At 40.9% G+C, this 14,857-nt stretch overlaps 1 long non-coding RNA gene across 2 annotated transcripts in view; it reads right to left on the bottom strand.

Moving 5' to 3' along the window:
* The window catches only part of LOC106604739 (uncharacterized), a 43,882-nt gene extending 29,319 nt beyond the window's left edge, over nt 1–14,563 (bottom strand). For both annotated transcript variants that reach the window (XR_014392313.1, XR_006769864.2), the window contains exon 1: nt 14,252–14,563. This is a non-coding gene — a long non-coding RNA (uncharacterized LOC106604739). The remainder of the gene's footprint in view (nt 1–14,251) is intronic.
* Nucleotides 14,564–14,857: the final 294 nt, after the last annotated feature.

The following is a 14,857-nucleotide window of genomic DNA, read 5'->3' as shown; positions in this document are numbered from 1 at the left end:
ATTCTCTCCCTTCATTCATGAATTCTCTCACGTCCTTTAAATATCAAGATAATACTATTGTGTTGGACTGGCATCTATAGAATTTGAGGTTATCGTGCTCCCTCATACGGAAGGGTTTGTGTCAATACCATTTCAATTGCAGCCAATTTCAAACGCCAATCTGTTAAAAAAAAAAAAGGCCTATTGAAAATGTGTCTGATTATCATTTTCAAAATGGGGATTTGTCATGAATTTAATTAAAATTCATTTATTCAATTGTTAATATGTTGACAAATTCTGATTAATCAAAAAAGCATCAACTTGAACATTTTGGAAATATAAATGTGGGTTACTTGGAATAAACTGCACAGTAAGTGTGCGTAATTGTCACAATAGACTGGATTAAAATGTCAGTTTACCGTGTCCGTTTATATTTGCAAGTGCTACTTCACTTGCTATTTCTCCACTAGTTTTGGTTTATCTCAGTAGCCAGTTCTAAAAACAGCCAACATTGGGACTGGCACACCGGCGAGAGACAAAACCTTGATACATCAACGACCTCTTGTGGTGAGAGGACTGCCTACAGCTCGAACAAAGTACCTCCTCGAAAAGTTTATTTTGAAGGGTTGATGGTGCCCTGAGAAAATTAATATTTCGATTTACCTTGTCGTAAAATTCGACAGCTCGTGTGCGTAAAACGTTTTCGCTCTGTAGTGCTAATGGTTATTAAAATGGTCACCGCGGAGAGTCATTGATTTACATGTGTTGCTTTACAAACGACCTGAAACACCGCTCCTGTTGAGCAGTTTAAACCGATATGACATTCTCTTGCAGCCCTCAGGCAAACTTTACACCTGCTAATGACTACAAGCCTTCGCCAGTCGAAAACGTCCTCAATTAACATCTCCGCCACTCAATATTGAGTACCACAGATCTGTGAGCAATCTAGGGTTTCAAATATTCACGAAAAGGAATTCTCCACACTAATAACTTCACTATTTCACCTAAAGAAGTTCAAAATCTCAATTCACATTAACATATTGGAGTTGTGTAAGCATATTTATGCTTATGAATTGGATTTCAAAATCGAGAAGTTAGATAGTTCGATATCAAAACGTTAAATATTGTAACCTTTTTTCAACATAATTATTATCAAGGCTTGAAAATACACAGGCCTGACATGAAATAATGTATCCATAGTCCATATAGGCCTACCACATAATAACAACATGACATCTGACGATGGCGAACATTGAACATGTGTCTATAGGGGATATTGAATGGAATCCACATTTAAATCAAGTCCGTCAGAGAAAGAGTACATTTCATTTAGTTGAAGACAAAATAAATTAATAGCCATAGAAACGCAGTTCTACACTTGCTATCCAGCTCATAGATACAAAAAATATTGATTTGCCTCGACGTTAATCATCACCCCGCGCATTTCAGTGAAAAGCTGTGTTGATTGGTCCGCCATTAACAGAGCACAGGACATGTCGCTGGACCTCTGTGTTTGAGTTAACCCATCTAATTCTCAGAAACCAGTCATTTGTTTATCTGGGAAGATTCAAAAACTGATCCGCTTGTAATCGTTTTATGGAAATCGACCAGACAACGGGAAAATAAAAACTCCGGGCTCAGTAAGGAGGACCTATGATGTGCACCTCATTTCCTAATTAAGGACAGCGGAGGGCGAGGAGGACCACCAGCAAAGCCTGCCAGTGTTCGGCCTCAGCGAGCTCCATGCCCCTCAGGCCCCTGAGCGTCACGGCTTTCAGAATCACACGGTTGAAAGTATTTGAAGTACATTTGTGAATGTTCAAGTGTGCAGAGTCATCTGCAACGAGCATGCAAACAATAGTAGCCATATCTGATAAGGTCCTGTTCAGAAATAAACTTCATTTTAATTTGATCAACTTGTCATGCATCACCAATAGATGCAGCAATTGAGTGGCAAATAAAAAAGCCTATTTTATAAAAATGTCTTCAATATAGTATATCATCCAAGACACACACAGATATTTTCTGTGAAATATCCAACTAAAGCCTCGTTTGATAACCTGCCCCAGCACCAACAAAAGCCCTCTCATCAACAATTGGCCAAGAGCTCCCATTCATTGGCCAACCAAGCCTGTTTTTTTTTATAGCCCAATGTATACAAAAATCTTTTTTTAATAAAATGTATTGCGTAAAAGCATATTCCCCAGATGGTGAATTCAGGATAAAACACTATAGCCTACACTAATACTTTTGCAACCGTTCATGTATAATCTCTATTTCAGTGATTATCTGAATCTGGTTAATGAGCAGTAAATAAACAATATCGAAATGGCAGAAAGCCCCGCTATCGCATATCCGCACAATATGATAAGGGGGTAGATATACTAAATAGTATATAATGAACAACGATATTTGCGCAGGGCTTTAGGCTAATTAAAATTCATTCTACTTCGGTCTAATTGACACAAAAGCTGCATTAATTCCCCCATTGAAAGGAGACGCAGTTCCCTATGCAAGCTTAGCGTAACTGACTGAATAAAGCTTTTGGTCAGAGAAATTGAATTCAGGACGGACAATGTGCTGGAGCAGTGCTGCAAGGCGCATGAAAAACATAATATCCCCACTGAAATAAATATATTAGACGTGTCCGTTTATGCGTTTATCATTTTAAATAAAGACTTTTGGCTGATTTAAACCCCCTAAACTGAATAGAGAGGTGTATCTGTGGTATTTAACTAGCCTTATCAATATACCTGTAAATAAATCATTGTGGTGGTTTTAGTTGCTGGGTTTGTTGCTTGGCATACAATGAAAGTGAAAAGAAATGTGTTATAAATGTGAAACTGATCCGCCAGTTCTCTATTTAATCCATAAGGGAAAACTCTACATTTGGCCTGCGAAAATATGGATATTCCCTCAAACGGACTATAAACCATTGCATTAGATGTCCATTTAAACCCCACGGCCTCTGGAATCAATAACTTTTTTGTTTCAGCTCAGTGACTGCGGACAAGGCCTTTGAGAAACAGTAATTAATAAAGAATGGGTTTTCAATTACAACCACAATAGAGACTGTCTCATTAAGATTTGCATGATTTTTTGGACCAGGAATGCAAATGAAGATGCAATTAACGTACGGTCTGCTGTTCCCATTGTGCCAGTGTGAACGGCTGAGTCCTAAAATAATATGCATGGGTCACTTCAAGGAAGAGGAGGACAGTGGGATTATTACCCTCGTTTATTGTAAAAGTCATAACATTTGTACGAAGTCATGCTACTGTAGATGTTTAATGTTATTAACCGCATGCGTTGCTGCATATAGGCTATATTTTCATGTGTTTAATGTCTGGATGTAATGCAGGGTCATTTTAGCTTCTAATCACATTTCACCAGAGATTACATAATGTACTAATTGCATTGGCAAAATTACCACAACTTTGAATCCTCCAAATTAAAGATTTTTGCAAAGTTAAATAACCAGGATACATACTCCGTATGTCTATGAATAAAACTAAAGGGCGTACATTATTGTTAATTAATTTACATTTAGCCGGTTTAGTATTCCTATTTCCATATTTTTGTACAGTATGTTTTCAGTCTGCTGTCTATAGACCCTTTAAAAATGTCATAATGTGCCATGCATAATAGTCGATGGAACACCAAAGGTTATCACGAACTGTGTGCCAGTGTCAGACAATATTCCTCAATTGTGCGTATCATTATTATTATTATTTTACTAACGAGCAACAGCATCAGTGCAGCAGACGGGAATTACTGGCTGTTTATTAATCCTAACGATATCACACCAGTTTGCATCATGTGCGCGGCAACTCCTACGTCACTGTTGTAGCCAAGCATATCAAGTAGTAGCCGACAGTGAGCAGCCGTGATTAATTTGTCCACGGTTCATTTAGCTGGCATCTTTAAGGATTTATCTGTCACAATAGCAACATTTCGAAAAACAGTCTATGTCAAGGATTGTATGCCATCTATAAATACATATTTGGGAAATATGTGAGGGTCAATTTCCAAAAGAAACAAAAGACTGTTCTCTCTCTCGAAAACAATATAATGCCCAGATTTTGTTAACACATTGCAGAGAACAGACAGATCTAACAACTCCTCAACATTTGGTCATTCCATAGGCTAAAGATGCAAGAGATGCCTGTATGTATAGCATCACTGCTCCCAATGCATCACATAGTGGGTGTAAAGGAGGGCTGGGGGAAGTGGTTTTCATGAACCAGAGGATGAGAGGCAGTGTGTGACTGTTAGAGCATCATGTCATTGAAAGCCATGTCCATGACCCAGTCAGTCATTCGATGGAGGGACTGTCCATCACACCTTCAAAAATAAACAAAACCAACACTTAGAACATTACTAACTTCCCCTTTTCACAGGGGGCCAATGACCTTTAGTGGTGTTTCATATGTCTGTTGGAGCTAATGGAGAGAGGTGCATTTTTTTTTCACTGCTGCAGAAAAGTCACTTGTTGTGTTTTCATTGCACCGGTGAGGCTCAGCTCTGAGGCATTATGCCTACGTTCACCACCACCACCCAAATTGCACCTTGGGTAGTGAGTACGGCCCAGTACATCACTGGGTCCAAGCTTCCTGCCATCCAGGACCTCTAGAGGAAAGGAAGACTCCAGCCACCCTAGTCATAGACTGTTCTCTTCTACCGCACGGCAAGTGGTACTGGAGCGTCAAATCTAAGTCCAAGAGGCTTCTTAACAGCTTCTACCCCCGAGCCATAAGCCTGCTGAACAGCTAATCAAATGGCTACCTGGACAATTTGCAATGACCCCCCCCCCCCCCCCCCCCTTTTTTTTTACACTACTGCTATTCACTGTTTATCTATGCATAGTCACGTTACACCTACCTACATGAACATATTACCCAAATTACCTCGACTAACCTGTACCCCTGTATATAGCCTCGTTATTGTTATTTTATTGTTGCCCTTTTATTTTTTACTTTAGTTTATTTAGTAAATATTTTTCTTAACTGCGCATGTGACAAATAAAATGTGATTTGATTTTGTTGGGCCCTCTGGAATGTAACCATCTCAATTGAGCTGGGACGCAAAGACAACATGCAACATGTTATGTCCCTCCTGTAGCTGTCTGTGAGGAATGCCTGAAATGGAGGCTTGTTTTTTTCCCAGCAGCCCAAGCATGTCGTTGCTCATTATGTTCCAGTGTGAGCAAGGCCGGGCCATGGCTGCTGACACACACAGACCCTGGTGTAATCTCTTTAACCCACCACTGTCATCAGCAGACAAGGCGTGACCACCCAGCACTCTCTCTGCTCCATCTCAATTAGCCAATAGAGTGTCCTGAGGCTAGTCACTTCTGGGTTTATCTGTCTTACTTGGTGTCGTATTCGTGGCTGCATACATAAACACATTTTCTCAAGCACACCCACAGACTCGCTTACTCACCTATACACGTGTGAACACGCACGCACACATGCACTGAGGAGACAGCATTCACCTTACAGACATAAGATACAGTCACCTTTGAGCTACAACTCTCAGGCCTAAATGGACTGTAGCAATAGCTTCTCCCTCTCCAGAAAAGGTTATTTCAAATGAATATCCTGAACACTAAAGTGTAATGGGTTGTTTACTTGTGTTTTAGAATAAATAACACACTTAATGTGTGACTAAGTTGAATAGACAGTTTAGGCAATCATTTAGTCACTCCTGAAGGACTCCTTAAAGGTCCAATGCAGCTGTTTTTATCTCAATATAATTTCTGGGTAACAATTACCTTACTGTTAAATGGTTAAAAAGGGTCAAAAACTAAAATGGCCTCTAAGCAAAGGGACATTTCTCAAGCAAGAATTTTGCTAGGACTGTCTGGGAGTAGTTTGTGTGGGGAGGGGGAAACTGAAAATGAGCTTTTATTGGGAAAGAGGTTTGGAACTCTCCTTCTTATTGGTCTGTTAACTAATTTACCGCATGGTTGATGTCACCATAGAAGGCAAACACCATCCCACCAAAACAGGCTGAAATTTCAGGCAGTCTTTTCAAACATATCTTAAACTAAAAGGGCATTATTCTAATTTTCACAATTTCACAGCCTTATTCCAACCTCATAGTGTGGAAATATATATAAAACACAGGAAAATCACATTTTTGACTGCACTGGGCCTTTAAGCAAAATATGCATTTCATATAAGGGTTATTAACCAATGAAACTCAAAGTTATAATTAACATATGTCATAAAAAAAGGGCACAAAAAGGGCATTAGAGAAGAAGCATTTCAATTATTTTTCCTCCCTGGAGCACATTTTAAAACAATAATTCCTTACTTTTAGTATGGATGATTTAAAAAAACAGCCATAAGAACACATTTGGTATATGGTGCGTTAAATGAAGAATTACCCTGCATTATAAGATCACGACCATTGAAAGCTAATTTCGATTAAGTTTTAATTAAGCAGAACATTTCTATAAATATGCTCATTGCTTCTGAGCTAGTGAGTCAAGCCGGGGGTTCTAACAACCCATTGTTTTAGAATGAGGACCTATCATGACTACTTCTATGTTTGTTCAGAGCAGATTCTGTAGTTGACAATTTCCTCAATTGAAAAAAAACCCTTTAGATTATAATCTGTTGTAATCTCTGTCATCTCAATTGACCCTATGGGCAAATCATATCCAGCCATCTCCTCTCTGGATGAACTGTAGCCCTGTATCTGTGGTGGTCTATTAGTCTTGTGGATGCCTTCACTATATGTGTTATGTGGTGAATACTATGCAGTCAGCACAAAAGATGTGTGCTGAGACGGAGGGGTAAGTACAGTCAGAGCCATAGAGAGTGTATATGACTCTGGGTACGGTATGCTTAATGTCATTGTTCTAACTTAGGGTGCTGGCTTTATAAAACAATACCCTGTCTGTCTGCAGGCTGATGATGCCTTCCTGTTTAGTGATGTTGCCACCTGTAAATCACATTTTATGAACCACCTCTGTCTACTCTGCATTATCAATTTAAAGACTCTTATTGCCTGCTTCATGGCTAATTACAGCACTCATTATTTCCCATGTATCTTTTGAGTCATTGGCATGTTCTACAGTTCTCCCAAAACAATAGAAACTTTCTCCTTTATTGTTTGGGAGAAAGTGCTGAATCGTCACTTTCTTGCTTCGCGTCATGCGCCAGCACGCGGCTGCTTTTTGTTTTAGCCATAATTGAGATACCACTAATCTAGCACCTTTTAAAAAAATGAAACAGTCTCTTTGTCAAGCCTTCATTAGTTTAAGATAATATTGTGAGAATGCAAAATTAATTTGCAGAGTGTATCTTTAATTAATTAAATAAACCCAATGTTGTAATATGATTAATACCATGAAGTTATCTGTATTTTCCCCAAAAATAAATGCGGAATAGGAATACCTTGTGCATTAATTGCAGAAATGGAGGCTTTTACAGTAGCCAGAGCTGGCTGAGGTAATTACAAAAGGTAATTTAACAAATCTTTAAGAGAGAAACAAACAAGTATAAATTGATATATTAATCATTAGCGTCATTATGCCTAATCTGTGCATAATTTGGGTGAATATGACAAATCTCTGTTGCACGCCAAGCATTTGATAATGGAGATAGTGACCATACATTTTGTCTCAGTCATGGTCTCATTAAAAAAGGGCACAATTTAATTAAGAGTTAGCCATCGCCCTCCAAATACATTAATTACCTTGAGCGTGACGAGATGATTTTGGGGGATTACTGATGATTTCATTACAGCCATTGTTCTGTGCGGAGCCCAAAGTAAGGTGTGGAAGTGGGCATGTTGACAGGATAATGGATGGGCTGGCCTCAGAGGAGGGTGCTGCTGGTGGTCACCTTGTCTGTGGTAAGGAGGGGTGAGTTTAGCTCAATTTGAGAGGTGAAACAGGAGATTGTGCTCCCTGCTGGACCTCCAGAGGTAGCAACACATCAACTCACAACTTAACCAGGGTCTATTTAAAACCTGTTGGGGCTAGGGGGCAGTATTTGCATGGCCGGATAAAAAACGTACCTATTTAAACTGGTTACTACTCTTGCCCAGAAACGAGAATATGCATATAATTAGTAGATTTGGATAGAAAACACTCCAACGTTTCTAAAACTGTTTGAATGGTGTCTGTGAGTATAACAGAACTCATATGGCAGGCCAAAACCTGAGAAGATTCCATACAGGAAGTGCCCTGTCTGACAATTTGTTCTCCTTCTGTGGCATCTCTATCGAAAATACAGCATTTCTACTGTAACGTGACATTTTATAAGGCTTCCATTGGCTCTCAGAAGGCGCCAGAAAGTGGAATGACGTCTCTCCAGTCTCTGGGCGAAAAACAGCAGGAGATTTTGTGAGTGGTCAGGCTGAGAACAATGACACTAGAGATTCATGTGAATTCTCCATGTTTTTCTTTTTCTCTTTGAATGAATACAACGTCGCCCGGTTGGAATATTATCGCTATTTTACGAGAAAAATCGCATAAAAATTGATTTTAAACAGCGTTTGACATGCTTCGAAGTACGGTAATGGAATATTTTGAAATTTTGTGTCACGAAATGCGCTCGCGCGTCACCCTTTGGATACTGACCTGAACGCACAAACAAAACGGAGGTATTTGGATATAACTATGGATTATTTCGAACCAAAACAACATTTGTTGTTGAAGTAGAAGTCCTGGGAGTGCATTCTGACGAAGAACAGCAAAGGTAATCCAATTTTTCTTATAGTAAATCTGAGTTTGGTGAGGGCCAAACTTGGTGGGTGTCAAATTAGCTAGCCGTGATGGCCGGGCTATCTACTCAGAATATTGCAAAATGTGCTTTCGCCGAAAAGCTATTTTAAAATCTGACACCGCGATTGCATAAAGGAGTTCTGTATCTATAATTCTTAAAATAATTGTTATGTATTTTGTAAACGTTAATCGTGAGAAATTAAGTAAATTCACCGGAAGTTTGCGGTCGGTATCCTAGTTCTGAACATCACATGCTAATGTAAAAAGCTGGTTTTGATATAAATATGAACTTGATTGAACAAAACATGCATGTATTGTATAACATAATGTCCTAGGAGTGTCATCTGATGAAGATCATCAAAGGTTAGTGCTGCATTTAGCTGTGGTTTTGGTTTTTGTGACATATATGCTTGCTTTGAAAATGGCTGTGTGATTATTTTTGTCAGGGTACTCTCCTGACAATCTAATGTTTTGCTTTCGCTGTAAAGCCTTTTTGAAATCGGACAGTGTGGTTAGATTAACGAGTCTTGTCTTTAAAATGGTGTAAAATAGTCATATGTTTGAGAAATTGAAGTTATAGCATTTATGAGGTATTTGTATTTCGCGCCACGCGATTCCACTGGCTGTTGTGACCTTGCCCAGGGAGGTTAAGCAATAAAGCCAGAGGCGTTGTGGTATATGGCCAACATACCACGGCTAAGGACTGTTCTTATGCACGATGCAACGCAGAGTGACTGGATGGAGCCCTTAGCTGTGCTATATTGGCCATATACCACAAACCCCCAAGGTGCCTTATTGCTACTATAAACTAGTTACCAACATAATTAGAACAGTAAACAAGTAATTTTGCGTCATACCGTGATATATTTAAACATTAATGCTCGAGGGCTTGTGGTATATGGCCAATATACCACGGTTAAGGGCTGTTCTTAAGCACGACACAATGTGCATTGGCCCAACAGTGCATTCGGAAACCATTCAGACTCCTTCACTTTTTCCATATTTTGTTAGTTTATAGTCTTCTAGAATGTTTAAAAAAAAAAATCCCCTCATCAATGTATGCACAATACCCCATAATGACAAAGCAAAAACGGATTTTTAGAATCTTTTGCAAATGTATTAAAAATAAAAAACTGAAATGTGACATTTACATAAGTATTCAGACCCTTTACTCAGTACTTTGTTGAAGCACCTTTGACAGCGATTACAGCCTCGAGTTTTCTTGAGTAAGAAGCTACAAGCTTGGTACACCTGTATTTGGGGAGTTTCTCCCATTCTTCTCTGCAGATCTTCTCAAGCTCTTTCAGGTTGGATGGGGAGCGTTGCTGCACAGCTATTTTCAGGTCTCTTCAGAGATGTTCGATCATGGTTCAAGTCCGGGCACTGGCTGGGCCACTCAAGGAGATTCAGAGACTTGTCCCAAAGCCAGTCCTGCATTGTCTTGGCTGTGTGCTTAGGGTTGTTGTACAGTTGGAAAGTTAACCTGAGGTCTGGGGTTTCATCAAGGATCTCTCTGTACTTTCATCTTTGCCATCTATCCTGACTGGTCTCCCAGTCCTTGCCGCTGAAAAACATCCCCACAGCATGATGCTGCCACCACCATGCTTCATCGTAGGGATGGTGCCAGGTTTCCTCCATACGTGACGCTTGTCATTCAGGTCAAATAGTTAAATCTTGGTTTTATCAGACCAGAGAATCTTGTTTCTCATGGTCTGAGAGTCTTTAGGTGCCTTTTGGCAAACTCCAAGCAGGCTGTCATGTGTCGTTTACTGAAGAGTGGCTTCCATCTGGCCACTCTACCATAAAGGCTGCAGAGATGGTTGTCTTTCTGGAAGGTTCTACCATCTCCACAGAGGAACTCTAGAGCTATGTCAGAGTGACCATTGGGTTCTTGGTCATCTCTCCTGATTGCTCAGTTTGGCCAGGCGGCCAGCTCTAAGAGACTTGGTGGTTCCAAACCTCTTCAATTTAAGAATGATGGAGGCCACTGTGTTCTTGGGGACCTTCAATGCTGCAGAAATGTTTTAGTACTCTTCTCCAGATCTGTGCCTCGACACAATCCTGCCTCTGAGCTCTACGGACAATTCCTTCGACCTCATGGCTTGGTTTTTGCTTTGACATGCACTGTCAACTGTGGAACCTTATATAGACAGGTGTGGGCCTATCCAAATCATGTCCAATCAATTGAATTTACCACCGGTGGACTTCAATCAAGTTGTAGAAACATCTCAAGGATGATCAACTTAACAGGATGCACCTGATCGCAATTTCTAATCTCATAGCAAAGGGTCTGAATACTTAAGTAAATCAGGTAATAATTTTTACAAATTTTCATAAATTTGCAAAAATGTCAAAAAACCTGTTTTCACTTTGTCATAATGGTATACCGTGTGTAGATTAGTGAGGATTTTCATTTATTTAATCCATTTTAGAATAAGGCTGTAGTGTAATAAAATGTGGAAAAAGTCAAGGGGTCTGAATACTTTCCTAAGGCGCTGTATATAACAAACCCCAAGGTGCCTTATTGCTATTATAAACTGGTTACCAACGTAATTAGAACGGTAAAAATAAATGTTTTGTCATACCCGTGGTATATGGTCTAATATACAATGGCTGTCAGCCAGTCAGTATTCAGGGCTCGAACCACCCAGTTTATCATGTCTGATATACCACGGCTTTAAGCCAATCAGCATCCAGGACCCAAACTACAGAGTTTATAAAAACATTTGGCAACATGTACAATACAAGCAATAGCACATGAACGTGTGCATAGTCTACACCACAGGAGGTTGGTGGCATCTTAATTGGGGAGCACGGGCTCGTGGTAATGGCTGGAGTGGAACAGGTGGACTGATATCAAATACATCAAACATGGTTTCCATGTGTATGATGCCATTCCATTCGCGCCGTTCCAGATATTATTATGAGCTGTCCTCCCCTCAGCAGCCTCCTGTGGTCTACATAAACTTTTCTGCATATCTGGAATGAGGACAAATGTTTTTGGGAGAGGTCAACATGGAACCTATATTAGAAAATACAGCTACCCCCTCAAAAAGACACTTCCCACCACACAAGCACTAAATCAGAACTGACACCATTCTGGAAAATAAAACAGACAGTATGGCATCACACTTACAGGACATTAGGTTCTGAACATTACTGACCGAGGGTAATATGCTTTTAGCAGTACTAACAATATAGGAATAGAGTCAATTGGAGGTGTACCTGTGGATGTATTTCAAGGCCTACCTTCACACTCAGTGCCTCTTCACTTGACATCATGGGAAAATCAAAAGAAATCAGCCAAGACCTCAGAAAAAAAATGTGTAGACCTCCACAAGTCTGATTCATCCTTGGGAGCAATTTCCAAACGCCTGAAGGTACCACGTTCATCAGTACAAACAATAGGAAGCAAGTATAAACACCATGGGACCATGCAGCCGTCATACCGCTCAAGAAGGAGAAGCGTTCTGTCTCCTAGAGATGAACGCACTATGGTGCGAAAAGTGCAAATCAATCCCAGAACAACAGAAAAGGACCTTGTGAAGATGCTGGAGGAAACAGGTACAAAAGTATCTATATCCACAGTAAAACGAGTCCTATATCGACATAACCTGAAAGGCCGCTCAGCAAGGAAGAAGCCACTGGTCCAAAACCGCCATAAAAAAGCCAGACTACGGTTTGCAACTGCACATGGGGACCAAGATCGTACTTTTTGGAGAAATGTCCTCTGGTCTGATGAAACAAAAATAGAACTGTTTGGCCATAATGACCATCGTTATGTTTGCAGGAAAAAGGGGGAGGCTTCCAAGCCGAAGAACACCATCCCAACCGTGAAGCACGGGGGTGGCAGCATCATGTTGTGGGGTGCTTTGCTGCTGGAGGGACTGGTGAACTTCACAAAATAGATGGCATCATGAGGGAGGAAAATTATGTGGATATATTGAAGTAACAGCTCAAGACATCAGTCAGGAAGTTAAAGTTTGATCGCAAATGGGTCTTCCAAATGGACAATGACCCCAAGCATACTTCAAAAGTTGTGGCAAAATGGCTTAAGGACAACAAAGTCAAGGTATTGGAGTGGCCATCACAAAGCCCTGACCTCAGTCCTATAGAAGATTTGTGGGCAGAACTGAAAGTGTGTGTGCGAGCAAGGAGGCCTACAAACCTGACTCAGTTACACCAGGTCTGTCAGGAGTAATGGCCAAAATTCACCCAACTTATTGTGGGAAGCTTGTGGAAGGCTTCCTGAAACGTTTGACCCAAGTTAAACAATTTAAAGGCAATGCTACCAAATACTAATTGAGTGTATGTAAACTTCTGACCCACTGGGAATGTGATTAATGAAATAAAAGCTGAATAAATCATTCTCTACTATTATTCTGACATTTCACGTTCTTAAAATAAAGTGGTGATCCTAACTGACCTAAAACAGGGAATTTGTACTAGGATTAAATGCCAGGAATTGTGAAAAACTGAGTTTAAATGTATTTGGCTAAGGTGTATGCAAACTTCTGACTTCAACTGTACTTGCATACGGTGCTGACTTGAATCATAGTGCCCGCACGCAAGTGTCCCACAACAGGGGTGAGATGAGGACAGCTCAATGCCCCGGAGACTGACATGTCAATGACAGATACAAGCTGCTGCTCCAGTGGAGAGGAGATCTCACAGACTCACTGCACTCCTCACTGACAGCAACACTGGAGCACTCTCACTTTTATATTTTCTTTCCTTCACTCACTCACTCAAAACACGGACGCACGTGCTTGTACAAACACATGATCAGCAGCATAAACGCATAAAGGTATTCAGTATGAAGGGAATAGTGAATCATGCCATGCATTACATAAACTGTTACGAGGGTTGTCTTTGGAGTTGTTTTGAAGTTCGATTTAGAGTCCTCTAAAAGTGGTACCGATTGAATCCATGTGAGTTAGGCTAACGTAATTTGTGTATGAATACAATGCAGTACATTACAGTCAGCAAGCTGTATTGTGTCTGTCAAACCTTTGTATTTATTAGGAATATCACCAACTGGCCATTAGTTTGAGCTCTGATCTAAAGCAACACACCTGCTCTGAAGGCCATACTTATCACATTACCTCTTCTGTTGTCCGTGTCCACCATGTGACTTGAATTTTTGCCCGACAATTTTTACTAACTTTGTCACTCAATAGGCACACAATACACAATGATGGCATCAGGACCAACAGATAATACCTTTACAGAGAATTAGATATCTGTAGTCAGCTGATATTTTTGCCAGACAGGACGTGACAATGTTTCCATGATTTATCGTACAATAAATGCATTCCTACTCGATGAATTTGCAAATAAAAACATTGTGAATCATGAAGGCCAAAAACGTGTTGCCCTTAGCTTTTTTGCCACCTCCGAACTGCATAGAGCTATAGAGAACCGAACTCAGAGAACAGAACAGAGCGACACACACCAGCTCTCCCTACACCACCCCCCCACTTCCCTCCCTCACAACTCCCAACCACTACTAGCTCACGCACAAACACTCACCCAGCTCTGACTGACCCCCGGGGCTCCTGCTCTCCGATCCCTGTGTGAGGTGTCACACCTTCGGGGGCTCCCAGACGACAGGGCCAGAGGCAGGGGGAGGATGAGGATGGGTTCGCGGAGTGGACTGACGAGGGGGTGGCTTTCCCAGCCCCATGCAGACCCCAACGGCTGGGCTGAGACAGGGACTAGAGGGACGGCTGCTCCTGCCTCCCTGATCCTGCCTGCAGCAGAGAGAGAGAGAGAGAGAGAGAGAGAGCCAGGCAGGCGCCAGTGGTGTTGCGGTGCATGCCGCAGCCAAGCCCTCCCTGCTCTGGGACCCATCTCATTCAGCCAAGATTGCTTCATACAAAAGTTGACAATACACCAGTGAAAGCCATTGTTGATATTCAACATTTTTTAAATAGCTGAGCAGAATAGACAACATGGCAGGCCGTAAAACTTGGAAAGGGAAACTGACCTGGAGCTTCCCGGTTTGAAAAGGGCTGCCTTGGAACGGAAGAAAGGAGAGGGTTTCTGTGGGAAAAGGGAGTGCTGGTGTGAAAAGAGCACGAAAACAAAATGTCTCCTATCCCAGGAGAATGGACTACAATGCTCGTTGTGTGGCTG

Source organism: Salmo salar, chromosome 05, assembly GCF_965601325.2.
Source record: "Salmo salar chromosome 05, fSalSal1, whole genome shotgun sequence".
In the NCBI taxonomy this organism is placed as follows: Eukaryota; Metazoa; Chordata; class Actinopteri; order Salmoniformes; family Salmonidae; genus Salmo; species Salmo salar.
The sequence above is the reverse complement of the archived record's forward strand: the minus strand, read 5'-3'. Positions and strand labels throughout refer to the sequence as shown.